We start from the raw sequence: 15,209 nt of genomic DNA, 5'->3' as shown, positions 1-15,209 counted from the left end.
TATGAAGGCAAACCCCACAAAGTTATTAAAGTTGTCTGGAAGGAATTATGATTAACTCTGACTGCAGGAAAGGAAATATTTGTCCTTAAGGGATAGGCTGTCACTGAGTTATTTTAGGGGAAGTGTCTTCCAAGCATCTTGAGTTTCTGGAAGTTGAGATTCCATCTAGGCTAAGGCATGCATGTCATACTTCCTCCATGGCCTCCCAGCTACATTTTAGAGAGCTCTTTTCATAATACCGACTCCATTTTGATTTTCCTTTCACAAATTTCTACCTCCCTTTGCAGAGTTTAGAGTTATATTTTATTCCTCTCCAGTCTTCCATGGTTTGATCTCTGACTCCCCAAACTCGGGGGGGAGGGAGGGGAAGCAAGGATTCATTACAGTAGTACAACAGCTTAGATATGAATCTTATCCCTTTCACCTCTTGGAAACAAAAGTCACAAAAAGGGACCAAAACAGAAAACTCCAGTTTCTCTGAAGTTCGGAGAAAGGAAAAGCCCATGAACTCCAAAGTACACATGAGCACTTCCCAATACAACTGATATTAGGTAAAAGCATGCCAAAGAATGAGGACTGGTGAACAGAAGTGAGAGTGATGCTTAGGAGCTAGTAAATCCTATTAGAGAAGACTCCAGATATGGGGGGAAAATCATTTCAGGAAGAAAAGGTGCTTATTTTGAAAGATAAACAAGTTTCTACTCAATAATATTTAGCACCAGAAATCAGTGGAACAAAGCCAAAAGGATAATCAAGAGAGTGAATGCCAATTATTTTTGTTCACAATCAAGCTGCAATTCAGGTATAGATATAATTTAGGGTCACCCTAAAATGAGGATGTGAATTAGGGTGATTTGAGAACCAGGGACAGTAATATAAAGGATAAGGTGGTTTATTTTAGTAGAATAAACAGGATGATGATTAATATGTAAAAATAACTAAAAACAAAACAAATGAATAAAAAAGACACTAAAATGTTATGAGTGGAAGATGATGGAGGAAGTAGATAGAATGAGTAGGACCTGATGGAGCAAAGCTTGCAGGAGAAATTCTTAGACAAGAAAGAAGAGTATGGATGCAGCAATTACAGAGGTGAGGGAAGAAAAGAACTGTGGGGAACAGAGTAAAATGTGAAATAAAATGCCTTGTTAGGAAGATTGTATGCTTCAGATTATGACAGGCCTGAGATTCAAATCCCAGTTCTGAAAATTAACTATTTGTGACCTTGAGCAAATGACTTGTGTTCTATGCACAATATCATCAAAAATCTTGATAAAAGTATCTTTTTCTCATGAACATGATATGGGTCATGGAAAACGTGCGGATTAGTTTATACAAAATAAATGCTCAAAAGCTGTTGAACACTTCCCAACTAATTCTTTGAAGGCAGTATCACCCTGATGCCAAAATCAGACAAAGAAATTAGGAGAAAAGAAAACTAGAGGCAAATATACTTTATGAAGACAGACACAAAAACTCTCAAAAATTACTAGTAAATGGAATCTAGCAACATATAAAAAAGATTATATGCCATAGGACTTCCCTGATTGCACAGTGGCTAAGAATCTGCCTGCCAATGCAGGTGACATGGGTTCGAACCCTGGTCTGGGAAGATCCCACATGCCATGGAGCAACTAAGCCCGTGTGCCACAACTCCTGAGCCTGTGCTCTAGAGCCCTCATGCCACAACTACTGTAGCCCACTCACCTAGAGCCTGTGCTCTACAACAAGAGAAGCCACCGCAATGAGAAACCCACGCACCACAACGAAGAGTAGCCCCCGCTCGCCACAACTAGAGAAAAACCTGCGTGCAGCAACAAAGACCAAACACAGCCAAAAATAAAATTTTAAAAATAAAATAAATTAATTTTTAAAAGATTATATGCCATAAATAACCAACTAGGATTTATTTCAGGAATACAACGATGGTCCAGTATATGAAGACCAATCAAAATAATACATTGTATTAACAGAATAAAAACAAAACCCATATGGTCATCTCAGTAGATCCAGAAAAGCATTTGATAAACCCAATAACATTTCATGATAAAAAAAAAACTCAACAAACTGGGAATAGAAGAGAACTTCTTCAAACTAATAATGACACCTGTGAAAAATGCACAGCTAACATCATAGTTGATGGTAAAGGGCAGACATTTTTCTCTTGTGCTAAGTGTGATAGATTGAATGTGTCCCCCCAGAATTCATATGTTGAAACCTAATCCTCATGTGGTAGTATGTGGAGGTGGGTCCTTTAGGGTTAATTAGATTATGAGAATAGAACCATCATGAATGGGATTGGTGCCCTTAAGAAAGAGACTTCAGGGATCTCCCTTGCCCCCCTACCATGTGAGGACACAGCAAGAAGATAGCTGTCTGTGAATCAGGAAGTGGGCTCTCACCAGATGTGGAATTTGACAGCACCTTAATCTTGGACTTCCCAGCTTCCAGAACTGTGAGAAATAAATGTTTGCTGACCCATAGACTGGGTCACCCAGTCTATGGTATTTTTGTTATAGCAGTCCAAAAGGACTAAGACAATCAGGAACAAGCCTGTTCAAGAATGTCCATTCTCCCCATTTCTACTCAACATTGTACTGGAGATTTTAGACAGGGCAATTAGGCAAGAAAAATAAATAAAAGGAATCCAGATTGGGAAGGAAGAAGTAAAACTCTGTTCACAGATGCCATGGTCTTATTCATAGAGAATCTTAAGGGATCCACACAAGTGAATGCACCAAGGTTTCAGGTTACACAATCAATATTCAAAAATCAATTGTGTTTCTATATGCAAACAATGAACAATCCAAAAATGAAATTAAGAATACAATTTCATTTTATTCAAAAACTATTTAGGGATAAACTTAGTAAAAGAAGTGCAAGATGGTGTTTACTAGAAACTATAAAACTTAGTTGAAGGAAATTAAAGAAGACCTTAAAATGAGAAAGCTTTCCCATATTCATATATTGGAAGATTGAATATTGTTAAGAAAGCAATACTCCCCAAACTGACACACAAATTCAGCACATTATCAAAATCCCAGCCTGATTTTGGTAAGAGTTGACAAGCTGACCCTAACATCCATATGGATTGAAAAAGACCCAGAAAAGCAAATCAAAGTTGAAGGACTCACATTTTCTGATTTCAAAACTTACTACAGGGCTTCCCTGGTGGCGCAGTGGTTGAGAGTCCGCCTGCCGATGCAGGGGACACGGGTTCGTGCCCCAGTCTGGGAAGATCCCACATGCCACAGAACGGCTAGGCCCGTGAGCCATGGCCGCTGAGCCTGCCCGTTCGGAGCCTGTGCTCCGCAATGGGAGAGGCCACACCAGTGAGAGGCCCGCGTACCACAAAAAACGAAACAAAACAAAACAACAACAAAAAAACTTACTACAAAGTTACAGTAATCAAGACAGCGTATTCTTGGCACAAAGTATAGATATCTAGCATTGAGAATGCAGAAACAAGCCCTTATATTCACAGCAATTGACTTTTCAACAAGAGTGCCAAAACAATTTAATGGGGGAAAGAATAGTCTTTTCAACAAATGATGCTGGGACAACTGGATAGGCACACACAAAAGAATGAAGACTTTTACCTCACACCATGTATAAAAATGGACTCAAACGCAGTTGGCCTTACATCTAGTATGACCAAAATGAAAGAAAATAGAATAATAAATATCAAAAAAAAAAAAATGGACTCAAACGGATCACGGATCATAGATCGAAATGTCAGAGCTAAAGCTATAAAACTCCCAGAAGAAAACATAGGACTAAGTCTTTGTAACCTTTGGGTTTCACATGGCTTCTTTTATATGCAATCAAAAGCACACATGACAAACAAAAACAGGTAAATTGATTTCATCAAACTCAAACAATATTGTATGTCAAAGGACACCAGTAAGAAAGTGAAAAGACAACCCACAGAAAATATTTTCAAATCATATATCTGATAAGTAATTTTTATTCATGATATATGAAGAATAGTTACAACTCGATAAAAAAACAAATAACCCCAATTTTTAAATGGTCAAAGTATTTGAATAGTCAAACATGCAAATGACCAATCACCACATTAAAAGATGCTCAACACCGTTAGGTGTTATTTGTATTAGGAAAATGCAAATCAAAGCCAAAATGCGATAGTATCTCACCCACACTCAGATGACTAAAAATAAAAAGTTTGTAAAACTCTAGAGATTTATCAGCATCAAACCTAGTATTTTGAAGTCTTTTTGTTGCCAGTCGTCATTTTAACCCTTCCACCATCCTGAAAAGGTTTACACAATATCTGAAGAGTCAAATGAATTAACAATGTAATTTTTTAAAAGGGCTCCCACATAGAAAGGATAAACTTTTCTCATTTTCAACAGTTTTTCCCCACATTGTGGACCTGACAGTTAGGACAGCCCTTAACCACCTTGAACTTTTTGGCACTCATCAGTCATGCCTGATAAATTCTCAGCGTTCCTTTTTTTTTTTTTTTTTTTTCTTACCTCCTGAGTTATACCAAGAAGGTGAGGGAGCAAGGCTTTGGGGTTATCAAGTGGTCACCTGGGAAGCAATAAAGATGGTCTGGTGGAAAGATGCCCTGTCAGACCCCAAAGTTTATGGATTTGGAATCTAGCCTTGGAGAAAGGAAACATTAAAAAAAAGTCAATAAATAAAATCCCAGAGAATACTGATCAATTGACAAAAATAGAAGGAAAAATAACTGAGAATGACAAATGGCTGCAGCCTTAGCTGTGTTGAAGGCCACCCAGGGACCATTCGATTTTTTTTAGCTCCTACAGAAGTGAGGAAACTGACAAGAGTACAGAATTTCTGTACTTGTTGGAGCCTAATCTCGGTTTTTCAGTTGCTTATAGACATGAAGAGCCCCAAGACGTCAAAAGAGACCATGTGAATAATACCAAGCTTTTGAGAAATAGAGATTCACACTCTGGTGAGACAGCCATGTCTTCCACACATGTCCATATATAATCTAGCCAAACAAAACATTTATTATTTTAACTTTTTTTTTTTTCGGTACGTGGGCCTCTCACTGTTGTGGCCTCTCCTGCTGCAGAGCACAGGCTCCAGACGCGCAGGCTCAGCGGCCATGGCTCACGGGCCCAGCTGCTCTGCGGCATGTGGGATCCTCCTGGACCGGAGCATGAACCCGTGTCCCCTGCATCAGCAGGCGGACTCTCAACCACTGTGCCACCAGGGAAGCCCTGTAGTATTTTTAAAGCATATTCCAGACACTACAAATAAGTTTTTAAGTATAAACAATATGTTTCAATGACAACATAATTAAAGCTTTAAAACTCTAGTTTTTAATAATAAATTAATCTTATTGAATTTCTGTGTTTGTAAGTATTTATTTTACCATCACGGTTGTAGAGTTATACATAGATAGGAATAAATAAGTACTGACACAGCTGAGGTTTTTGTGGTAACTATCTCCTCTCTCTGAATTTTAATTTCTCTAGAACTCAATATTGTATTAGTCTAACATCCCAAAGATAATTAGGAATTTTTGAAAATATATTTTGGATATCATAGTAAAGAACACAGTCACTGTTGATATAAGAATATATCAAAGAAAATAGCACTTTAAAACTTAGATACATAATGTAACCATAACTCTATAGATTCATATAATTTGCACTATTGAGGTTTACAAGAATCAATTTACAAAGATGAGTTATTTCAACCACAACTCAGTCTAGTTGTATACCCACACTTATGCATATCTATACTTATGTAATCCTCAATATTAGTGCATGTAATAACTTTTCTGGTGATAAGGCAAGTGAGTGGTAAGCATGTTCCATTTAATTTAGGCTTTTCTGTTTGCAACAGTGTAGTCTTCTATGAACTAAAATGTTGTTTTATCTCCCTGCCTCTGGGAGAAGAGCTTAAAGAGAATGAATGGAACTATAATTATCAGGGCATAGCATTATTAAAGCAGTGAATCAGAAACATAAACGTTTTAGCGGTTATAGGTAGCATCCACAGGATATAGCAATGATATCAGAAGGTAAGACCCAATGTCCTTTAGGACTCACTTGTGAAAACTAACCATGGCCAAGACTGTTTTATGGCTTAAAAGGCTATTGATGTTCTCTACAGCTGCAGCAGAGGAGGGTCATGGGTTTTTCATAATCTTTAAGCATTTATCCATGGATTTCCTTTTATTATCAACTTGAAAAAACATGTTGGAAAAAAACGAACTTTTTAGCATATGTGCTCAGATACTCTCACCAGCCATTCTCTATTTTTATTAGAACATTGTCACATTTTTTTAAAAGTTAATTTTAATAAATTATTTTCTTGAAATAGCATATGGTATGAGTTTAGTCCAAATTGCCTTCTTGGGACTTCCCTGGTGGTCCAGTGGTTAAGAATCCGCCTTCCAATGCAGGGGACACGGGCTTGATCCCTGGTCGGGGAACTAAGATCCCGCTGCCTCGGGGCACCGCAACGAAGACCCAGCGCAGCCAAAAAAAAAAAAAAAAAAAAAAGCGGTACACGGGCCTCTCACTGTTCTGGCTTCTCCCGTTGCGCAACACAGGCTCCGGACGCGCAGGCTCAGCGGCCATAGCTCACGGGCCCAGCTGCTCCGTGGTATCTGGGATCGTCCCGGACCGGGGCACGAACCCGTGTCCGCTGAATCGGCAGGCGGACTCTCATCCACTGCGCCACCAGGGAAGCCCAAATTGGCTTCTTAACAAGCAACATTTATAGACTAATTCTTCCTTTACCATTATTATGGACTATTGCTTTCAGCATTTATTCTTAAACAGATTAACTTTTCAGAGTCAAGTTTCCTGTTCCTCTGGTCTGTTAGCTTTTACCTCTTTCCTCTCTGCCTCAAAAAACATTCTGTTCTTTTTTTTTTACCATCAGTTAATTTGGTAGAAGTAAATCCCTGTTCTTTACGGAAATACTATAGCATTATTCTTTTTTACTTTTAAAATTAATAAATACTTAGTAAAATATAAGAAAATGCAAACTTGTACCAACTAGAGAAAATTGCAGGTTTGCAATGTGCATACTTTACTGTATCGTGGACAACTTTTCTTGTTTATAAATATAAGTCTGGATCACAAATTTTTAGTTTCATAGTATTCTGTTGTATGGATTTGCTATCATTTATTTAACCAAAATCCCAATGATAAACATGAGATTGTCTCAAAAAATTTTTGCTATTAAGAATAAAACCTCACCACTTCACACCCACTAGGATGGCTGTAATAAAGAAGATAATAGCAAGTGTTGACAAGGATGTGGAAAAGTTGGAAACCTTATACACTGCTGGTGGGTATGTCAATTGGGGCAGCTTTTTTAGAAATCTGTTTGACAGAACTCAAAATGTTAAACATAGAATTACTATTTTACCCAGCAATTATACTCCTAGGTATTTACACAAGAAAACTGAATGTGCTCAGAAAAACTTGTACACAACTGTTCATTGCAGCATTATTCACAATAGCCCAAAAGTAGAACCAACCCAAATGTCCATCAACTAATGAGTGGATAAATAAAATGTAGTGTAACCATACAATGTAATGTTATTTGTCACTAAAATGAAGTACTGACACATGCCACAATGTGGATGACCCTTGAAAACATGTTAATTAAAAGAAGCCAGATAGAGAAGACCATACTGTACAATTGCATTCATATAAAATGTCCAGAGCAAGCACACAGAGTAGATTTTTGTGTCCAGAGACACAAAGTAGATTAGTGGATGCCTAGGGTTAGTGGGTTTGGGACAACAGGAAGTTACTGCTGAATGGTACAAGTTTATTTTGAGGATGATGAAAATGTTCTAAAATTGATTGTGTTGATGGTTGTATAACTGTGTAAATAGAACTTCCTTGGTGGTCCAATGGTTAAGATTCCGCCCTTCCACTACAGGGGCTGTGGATTTGATCCCTGGTCAGGGAAGTTTCACATGCTGTGCAGTGTAGCCAAAATAAATAAATAAATAACTGTGTAAATATACTAAAAACTATTGAATTATTCATGTTAAGTGAGTGACTCGTATGGTATGTGAATTATATCTCAGTAAAGCTGTTTAAAATAAACACATGATCTCCATTAGTCTCTTGGATAAATATTTGCATCCTTTTATGATTTTTTTTTTTTTTTTTTTTTTTTTTTTGCGGTACGCGGGCCTCTCACTGTTGTGGCCTCTCCCGTTGCGGAGCACAGGCTCCGGACGCACAGGCCCAGCGGCCATGGCTCACGGGCCCAGCCACTCCGCGGCATGTGGGATCTTCCCAGACCGGGGCACGAACCCGTGTCCCCTGCATCGGCAGGCGGACTCTCAACCACTGCGCCACCAGGGAAGCCCCTATGATTTTTTAAAATTAAAAAAATTTATTCTTAATTACAAAAGGAATACATACATTCTTATTTGTAAAAACAGAGATATTACAGTTAAAACAAAAGTACTTTGATTCACCATAACAATCCCAATCACTTCTTTAGAAGTTGTTGGGACTTCCCTGGCGGCTCTGTGGCTGAGAATCTGCCTGCCAATGCAGGGGACACAGGTTCAAGCTCTGGTCTGGGAAGATCCCACATGCCGTGGAGCAACTAAACCTGTGTGCCACAACTACTGAGCCTGTGCTCTAGAGCCCACGAGCCACAGCTACTGAGTCTGCATGCCACAACTACTGAAGCCCACATGCCTAGAGCCCATGCTCTGCAACAAGAGAAGCCCACACACCGCAATGAAGAGTAGCCCCTGCTCGCAGCAACTAGAGAAAGCCCGTGAGTGGCAGCAAAGACCCAACGCAGCCAAAAATAAATAAATATATTTATTTTTTTAAAAAAAGTCGTCACACTTGACGTTTGGGTATGTACACTTCCACAAACATTTTTCTACATGCTTTGGTACATAGACATATGTCTAAGGAAAATCCTTGAGTTGTGATTTCTCTGTGTGTGTCTGTGAAGTTTGCCTTTTTCTTTCAACAATTTCTTGGAAAATGTCATTCTTAAATGTGTGCAAGTATATATATGTCATTATTTTTAACTTCTACATAGAATACTGTGATTTATTTAGCCCTCATCTCTCTGATGTACATGAGTATTGTTTCAGTGTTTTGCTCTCATCAGCTTCTGAATGCTTGCCTACTTGTGCTTCTGTGGCTGCTTCTCTCAGTAGATAAGGAGAAGCTGGCTAGTGGGGTAGTTGGATTACGTATTTTTAAAGTTCTAACTGATTGCCAAATTTTCCATGGAGTTGCCAAACTAATTTTCATTTGTGCAAGCAGGATATAAAAGCATCCTGTAATCCACAACCTCCCTGATACATGACATACACTTTTCTTAATTTTGGCTAATCAATCTCATTTTCTTTTGTATCTTTTCATGAAGTTGGCCATCTTTTCATATGTCTACCAGCTATTTGATATGCCTCAGTGTAGTTCTATTGTTTTTTGGTGTGTGGGTTTTCTGGGTTTTTTAATTTTTTTGCATTTATTCTACTTGGTATTCTCTGAGCATCCTGGATCTGTGGTAGTTTGGTGTATGTCATTAATTTTGGAAAGGTTTTGGCCATAATTACTTCAAATAATTCTACTCAGCTCTCTCTACTCCTTCTGGTATTCCACTTACATGCATGTACTACCTTTGAAATTGTCCCATAGTTCTTGGAAGTTCTGTTCTGCTTTTTGTTTGTTTTCTTGTTTTGTTTTTTATTTTTGGCTACATTGGGTCTTCCGTTGCTGCACACGGGCTTTTCTCTAGTTGCATCAAGTGGGGGCTACTCTTTGTTGCAGTGTGCGGGCTTCTCATTGCAGTAGCTTCTCTTGTTGTGGAGCATGGGCTCTAGGCGCACAGGCTTCAGTAGTTGTGGCACATGGGCTCAGTAGCTGTAGCTTGCGGGCTCTAGAGAGCAGGCTCTGTAGTTGTGGCACACGGGCTTAGTTGCTCTGTGGCATGTGGAATCTTCCCAGACCAGAGCTCGAACCCGTGTCCCCTGCATTGGCAGGCAGATTCTTAACCACTGTGCCACCAGGGAAGTCCTCTTGTTTTGTTTTTAAATTCATTTTTCTCTTTGCATTTATTTTGGGACGTTTCTATTGACCTATCTTCAAGCTCACTGATTCTATCCTTGGCTGTGTCCAGTCAACAGACAAGGCTATCAAAGGCACAAAGAGTCATTTCTGTCACAGTGCTTTTTATTTCTAGCATTTCCTTTGACTATTTTCCTAGAGTGCCCATTTCTCTACTTACATCACCCACCCATTATTGTACATTGTCTACATTTTCCATTAGAATCTTAACATATTAGTTATATTAAAATAGCAGATGATCTCAACATCTATGTCATATCTAGATCTGTATTCCTCCTCAGAAACATTGTGTATCTTGAGGCTCTACCACAATAATCTATCATTATTATATAGAGCCCTACTGGTGTGGTGGTAAGGTGGGGGGGATGGGTAATATTCTATAATTTTCCAGTTAAATCTCAATCTTTTTAGTGGGTCTAGGTCTCCAGCCTGTGACTTCACAAGTGTTTCTTCATGGTTTAAACCTTCGTTCCCCTTTGTGGAGACAGGAAGGCTAGAGGGGGCTAAAGTAAGAACTCCAGCTGGGATAAGTCTCTGATAAAGTTATGTTTGTTATTGTTTGTTATGGAGAGCTCTCTGTGTGCATTCCCTCTGCTAGACTCATGACAAGATCTTCCTCAGATCCTTACAGTGAGAACCTAGTGGGGTTTCAGAGGTAAGACCAAAGAAAATGTGGGACACCCCTAAGACTGTAGTTCTCAGGAGTTTCTTGCTCTCATACTAGTCTACATCGGCATCCATCAATTTGTCAAAATTACTATGTACGTGTGCCTACCAGTTTATGGCTCCAGTGGCTTCTGCTCCAGGTAAGCAGATCTGGCTACAACACTCTGGATTTGCCTATATCTCTCTAGATCTCAGGGTGATGGTTTGCCCTGTAGTCTCAGTTCTCTCATGGGTCCCAGAAAATTACTGATTTTTGGTTTATTCAGCTTTATCTTGTAAAGTTGGGAGTGTTGACTTCCAAGCTCTTTTAATGCTAGAGCTGAACTTTACCAGCTATTTGTATTTCTTTTTTCTAAACATTTTGTGTTCATGCCTTTACATATATGTATATATATATATACACACACACACACACACACACGTGTGTGTATATATATATATTTGTGGGGTTGGGCTTTTTGCTTTTTCTTATTGAATTTATATTTCTTTTACATTCTAAATATGTTTTTCTCTTATATATGTTGAAAGTATTTTTTTCTACCTTAATTGCTTAGTTGCTTAGATGTCTCTTGTATGTAATATTTTGATGTATTCTGACTTATCTTGTTTAGAATGGTCTTTTCTTCTTCATAAAGTCATATAATTTTATAGTACTTTTTAATCTTTGTGTTACTTTTTATTTTGAAAAATTCAAACATAGAAAACTTGAAAGAAAAGTCTTCTGACATATATCCACTACCTATATGCAACAATTATTAACATTTGGTATAATTATTTCCTCTGTATGTTTATGCTTGTGTGTGTAAACACCTGTGCAAAAAACACCAAACAAGAAGTCATTTCCCATTATTTTATTTTATTTTATTTTATTTTATTTTCTGGCCATACGACGTGGCATGCAGAACTTCCCCAACTAGGGGTCTAACCCATGCCCTCCCTCCACAGTGGAAGCATGGAGTCTTAACCACTGGGCCACCAGGGAAGTCCTCCTATTATTTTAACTGGATAAAATTTAAATATTAACAATAGTTCCAAATCCCCAAGCAATTTCCTAAAATGCAAGTGAAACAGAATACAATGCCTATAAGTAACAAGCTGTCATATTAGGATTTAAAGTGTTTAACACCTTACTTCCTCATCACCAAGCAATTGATATGGCTATGTGTCAGCTTTGTTGACCCTTGGCACATATTTTATATAATCTACACATCATTGATAGGGTACCATTTGTATTTACAGTGTACATAAAGGCTTTCCCCATACATCATTTTGTTACTTTCCTAATCATTGGCTGGAAATTGTTGTATTGGGAAATAAATATGTTCTATGAAGTTTAGGTATTAAAAATGAAAATCAAAAGGAATTAGAATCCTAGAAAACTTCAAATGGCAGATTTTCTGTGAGGTGTGCTGACTGATTTGAATAGTTGCAAACATCATCACTGTTCACCCCTAAATATTTCATCATGTATTTGTTAAGAATAAGGACATTCTCCTATCTAACCACAATAATATTATCACATCTAAGAAAAATCAGAATAGTTTTGTAATATCATCTAATATTCAGTCCATGTTAATATTTTTCCATTTGTGCCCAAAATTACTTTCAGAGTTTTTCTTTAAAAAGCCTTTTTTTCTTTTCTTGTTTTTTAAGGCAGGACAGGGTACCAGAAGTCAGTCAAGATGCATGCATTGCATTTAGTTGTTCTTTTACTTTATCCCTCTTGATCTAGACCATTTTTTTTCCATGATACTAATTTTTAAGAGTCTGTGCCAGTAGTTTTAACAGAATATTCCACATTCTGAATTTTTCTGATTCTTTACTTAAAGTATTCTTTAACTTGTTCCTCTGTGATCTATATTACCTGGAAGTTAGATCTAGTACCTAGTTTAGATTCAGGTTAAACATTTTTCGTAAGAATACTTCAAAGGTTATGTTCGGTATTTTATATTGCATCACATTTTCCACCTTTAGTAGAAAATATAGGTAAATATCTTAAAGACCTTGAAGTGGGAAGGGATTTCTTAAGTAAGATGAAAAAATAATTGACATAAGAGAAAAGAGGATAAACATTACTGAATTCTCAGGTACACATGATTCTGTTTCAGGTTTTTATATTCTCTTTCTATTTGAATTTTTATATAAAATACCCTGTTTTTAAAGTTTAGTTTTACAATTCAATATCTAATAAAGTCCCCCTCTTTTCCTTTCATCAGAATATTCTTAGCTATGCTTCATACATAAATATCCTTGTACATCCATTTTTAATCACCTTGTCAAATATTATAAAAATTCCTTATGAGATTTTCATTGGAATTACCTTGAATTTATATTTAATTTGGCAAGAGTTATGCTTCCCTTCCATAAATGTGCGATATCCATCCCTATATTGAGATTGTTTTTGTCCTTCATTAGGATTTTACAGTTTTACACATGAAAGTATTTGAAATCTCCTTTAAGAGTTATTTCTCAGAACTTAGAACTTTTTTAGTTATCATAAATGAAATGTTTTTTGTTATATTTTCTGATTATTGCTGACATACAATTAATTTTTTACAGTTGATTATTTTTAATACTTCCATTCTTGCCAAATCAGTTTATTAGTTATATTGCTTTGTCATTTGTTTTCCTGGGGTTTGCAATTTTTGATACGTCTTATTTCCTTTTCTTGTCTTAAGTACCCAGGCTCCTTTCTTACTGCTCCACTATCTTAACATGTAGCTCTGACAAGGACTCCCTTCTTGACCAAAAACTTTTGTTACCGAGTCCAAGCTCTCTCTGCTCGCTGCATGACAGGCCAATAAATCGGAGATGAGGTGTTGAGACAAGGAATATGACTTTATTCGGAAAGCCGGCAGATTGAGAAGATGGCAGACTAAAGTCTCAAAATAACCATCTTATTGGGGTTTGGGTGCCAGTTTCTTTCATAGCACAGAGAGGAGGAGGAGATGAGGAAGTAAAGTAAAAAGGTCATAAGTTTTGCAACTATCACCCAGAATGGCTAGCCTCGGGGAGGGGATGTATTAATTTCTACTTTCTTGTAGCCATCCACAGGTGGAACAGGTTCCGGATGTTTCCCTGAACTAAGGCAGTGTTCCCCAGGGCAGGCCATTATGTACAGACAGTATCCTTTTAGTGAACAAAAGCAGCAGAAAGCAAAGATTAAAGCAAAAGAAACAGAACCAACGTGTACTCCAACTCTTCCTTGTTACACTTTAGCGAGGCTTCTCTGAGCCCTCTTCTGGAATAGACCTTATCCTTGGCCTTCTGTCCTTGGCCTGCTGAACCCAGTTCAGCAAGAAGACTGCCAAACCAGTTTAACAAGAATCTCCCCAACTCTTGATACCTAACCAAGTTCCTCTTAGTAATTTTCCATCCACTGACTCCCTCGACCTGCCTATTAGCTATAAATCCCAAGCTGTCCCTATTATATTTGGAGTTGAGTGCATTCTCTCTCCTACTAGAATAGACTCGATCCCTATTGCAATAGTCTGGATAAAGTCTTCCTTGCCTGTTTAAATTGTTCAGTGCAATTTTTCTTTGACCCTTCCATCCTCAAGGTCACCGCATGATCTGAAATCCTATTGCCACTACAGCAAACACATACACATTCTGGGAAGGAGGAAGGAAGAATAAGGTTGTAGAGGATAAAAAGTGTTGACTTCTCACTTGGGTCCCCTCTCTTCAAGCAGCCCTCTCAGGAAATATCACAGAAAGTAGTACACAACACTTTTGCTTCCATCTCAGGGACCCAAACTTAATCACATGGACACACCCAGCATCAAGAGAGGCAGGATAGAGGCGCCCTGGTGGCGCAGTGGTTGGGAGTCCGCCTGCCGATGCAGGGGACGCGGGTTCGTGCCCCGGTCTGGAAGGATCCTGCATGCCGTGGAGCAGCTAGGCCCGTGAGCCGTGGCCGCTGAGCCTGTGTGTCCGGAGCCTGTGCTCCGCATCGGGAGAGGCCACAACAGTGAGATGCCCGCGTACCACAAACAAAAAAAAAAAAAAAAGAAAGGCAGGATAATCCTTCAGCTGAGCACATTGCTGCTTCAATTAAAATCTGAATTCTGTTATTTAGGATAAAAAAGATAGTATATTGGGTAACATGTAGCTGTCTCTGCCACAGGCGGTGGGATTGAAATTAAGTAAACCATATAGGGGTTATTATAATTCAGATAAGAGATAATTTATGTATTTTTTTCCAGCCTTATTGAGATATAACTGACATATAACATTGTGTAAATTTAAGATGTACAACGTGATGATTTGATACATGGATATATTGAGAAATGATTTCCATGATAAGGTTAGTTAACACATCCATCACCTCACATAATTACCCTTTTTTAAATGTGTGTGTGGTAAGAATATTTAAGATCTACTCTCTTAGCAAATTACAAGTATACAGTACAGTATTGTTAACTACTGTCTTTACAACTCCCACTCATAGTCCCCCAAAAG

Source organism: Mesoplodon mirus (genome assembly GCF_964341445.2).
Source record: "Mesoplodon mirus genome assembly, chromosome: 19".
Lineage (NCBI taxonomy): Eukaryota > Metazoa > Chordata > Mammalia > Artiodactyla > Ziphiidae > Mesoplodon > Mesoplodon mirus.
This window is presented reverse-complemented; position numbering follows the sequence as displayed.